Source organism: Phytophthora infestans, genomic scaffold (genome assembly GCF_000142945.1).
Source record: "Phytophthora infestans T30-4 supercont1.122 genomic scaffold, whole genome shotgun sequence".
Lineage (NCBI taxonomy): Eukaryota > Oomycota > Peronosporomycetes > Peronosporales > Peronosporaceae > Phytophthora > Phytophthora infestans.
The window spans coordinates 1-3,350 of record NW_003303637.1 but is presented as its reverse complement, the minus strand read 5'-3'; positions in this window follow the sequence as shown (position 1 = coordinate 3,350).

Below are 3,350 nucleotides of genomic sequence, written 5' to 3'. Positions count from 1 at the left end.
GCCGTCTGCGCGACTGCGAGCAGTAGTAGCGGATGAACGCATCGCTCAGCAGCTTCCACTTGCGCTTCGTCTTCTTCGGAAGTTGACGGAACCAATGAATGGCTCCGTCCCGGAGACTTAGCTCAAATGGAATGCACCATTTATCGGCATCTGTGTGGGTTCCAGTCATTTCATAGACGAACCCACGGAGCCACTGCATACAGTTCTCGCTCTTGTTGCGAGAGCCTGAGAACGGCGTGGTGCGATCCAACGGTCGGTGCGATGCCATTTCAATCCTCGGTGTAGGGTCCACGTCATTCATCATCGCTAATTCATTCATCTGACGCATCAACTCGACTTGCGGATCTTCCTCGTCGAATGTACGCACCAAAATGTCATCGTCACTGGACGAACCATCGCTGTCGACTTGACGACGTCCGGCACCACCTTCAGGAGCTCGCGGACCACCTCGGCGACCGAACGAACCCTCGTTGCCAGCGTAAACACGTTGCATACGGCTCTCCGAACGTGGTGTGACCATGTGCGAGTCTTGAAAGTACGGTGAAGCTTCGGTAGTGCCAAAGGCACCACGCTCAGCTCCACGCTTGATCGGAGGAGTACGAACGAGTCGTTGGGGCGTCGGCGGCAGTGGAATCTTAGACGGATCTTCATCTTGAATCATCGGTCGACTCACAGGCTGCTTTCCGGCATTGATGCCAACAGCGCCAAACGCCTTCCGAAGCTTCTTCTTCCATTTCTGGAGAGCAGCTCCGGCTTCATGTGGACTCCAATCCTGGAGCGACATCGTCGATGGGTACGTCTCGTTCTCGAACCCCAGCGACGGCAGTAGCGAAACTGAATCCTCGGCGACTTGGCTAGTCGAAACCGAGTTGACTGGGTATTAAAGTTCCTGCGCAAGCGCAGGCCAGTCGGCCTTTTTCTTTGGGATGGGCTTGAACAGCTGCATCCACTCATCATTCTGCATCAGCGCTTGTACGCGGTCGAAAACGCGCTTGGCGGCTGGTGTATCACCGTTGATAGGTGGGCGAGGTGCCTTCAGCAGTGCTGAATGCTTTGCACTCGCCACCGAAGGTTTAAAACCCTCGGTCCCATCGTCATAATCCTCATAGGCCGGTTCCGGTCCCGCAACATCATCGAGCTCGTCGGCGAGGTTCCTCGAAAGGGACTTGGTCGCCCCGCTCAGCCCCGATGATAGCGTGGCCGTCTCCGGCGTCGCTGCGCCTGGCTCTGGAGCCGGCGTCTTATCTTCGTAATCTTCATAATCGTGGGCGTCAGGACCGATGTCCCCTTCGTCGTCGAAGCTCACTGAAAGCTCGGTGGCGGCCTGCAAACGGGCAGCCGGGGCTTGAACTCCTGTTGTGAGGTCCTTCAAGACTTGGCAGGCGTAACTGGTGCCGTCGGTCGTCCTTTCGCCATGTTTTCTTGTCTTATTCTTTGTTCTTCTTCTCTTTGGTAGCTCGTAAACTGGGAAGGCCATACAAACAGTTCACAATGGTCACAATCCGTTCCCGGATCGCGGCACCAGTTGTGGTGTTGGAAATCCCCCGTGAACTCTAGCTACAGATGTAGTTAGGATGTTCCCACAACAATACGTCCCCCTAGGATAGTAAACGATCGTTCGGGCGGACCTGAAGACCCCAGTTCTGCCCTTGCACCGGGACAAACTGGACCTTGTAAACTACTTATATAGGCCAACCAGTAAAATAAGAACACGATACTAGCACGAGCAAAGCTAGCAGGTGTTTTGAATCCTCGTGGTCCCAACAGCGGAAGGGTACCAGGCACGGGTAAGCCTTTTACGAGATCACCGAGTGTTCAACACTCGGCTGGAAGAAATAAAAGGGAGGCAATTCAAGCACTCCCAGTCGTGCAAATAGGCAACAATAAGCCGTCACGTAAAACCTCCCGATAATAATCGGCCAATACACAAAGTCTCTTGGCCTTGCCGGATGAACCCTCGCTACAGAGCTTCGAGTTCACCGACAGGCATAACACACTCAAACAAGCTTGACCTGACGCTTACCTTGAAGCCGGACGTCGCTCTGTGTGCTTGAGTGGAAATTCTGTTCTGTATTTAAGCTTACCCTTTCGGGTCTATTCCTAATAAGAAGTCCTAATCAAGTATACAAATATCAAGTAAACAATGATCCGTTATGGATCTTCTTGCATGCCAAGCGTCGTCTGCACCGTCGCATGAGTATCTTTAACGGTCCGCGCCCTGTCCCAGACGGTGAACGCACCTTCCAAGGGTCGCTGAGTCTTCCGCGAACTCATCCCAACCGCCGCTGAGGGTTCGTACCGTAGATGGTCCGCTGAATGCGAATCCGGCCAGTCCATTATTAATAATAAGGACAGCCTGGATTCAGTGACATAGGGCCGTATCCGATATTTGTTGAAAACTCGGAGGTGACGCCGCCGAGTCCCTTGCACCTTGGCGTCTCCGTACATCACCCGACCGAGGGTTCGTCGCTTGAACAACTTGGGCGGTGTCACGTCTTTGTCGACGGGTGATAATCCGCAACCACGGAATAAACACTACACCACAGAAGGCACTTGTGTGTTACTGTGCAAATTGAGGACTGTATTGATATTTAAGCCTATACCTGCCTGGATTTCTACCTTCTATGTCTTTCATCTGCTAAATCCCTTACCAGGCTCGGCTGCATGTCCCTTCTTCCCTTGACCCATCATCCCAGCTGTGTTATCTTCAGATCCACCGGATCCATGACGTAATCATCATGGTCACCCTATTATGGGTACACTCATCCGGATCCAGGTCGCTTGGATCCACCTCACTGTAATTGTACACTCGCCGTGGATTCGAGCTCTCCAATCATCCAACATCATCTTGCAACCGTCTGTGATCTCCATTGTCCCACGAAAGTTCCAGATCCACTGCATCCATCATCCCTATACCCTGGATCCAGGTTCCTCAAGGCGGGATCCTCCCTCCATGGATCCGAACTCGGAAGTATGGGATCGGGGGTTCTTCGCGGTGGATCTTGACTCCTCATTAGCCGTGGCTACTAGATCCACCTTCAGAGGGCGCCGACCATCCTTCCTTCATAGGATCCACACCCGATCCACTCTTGTATAGTATATGCCATATCCATTTAAGTGAGTCCAGGTAAGGGTGGATCCGAGGTAAGTCTTGGTGGATCTTGCCTTCTCGTACATCGCTCATACTAGATCCATCGTCATTCCATACGCGGTGCTGCTCGTCATGGCTAATCCACCACCGGCAACTTGCATCCGTGCCACCAACCCAAATCCTCTCTAATCACTTGAAATTGTCACTGATTCGGGATAGTGACCCCGCGTCAGGCCCATTCTCTTATTTCTGAGAAAGC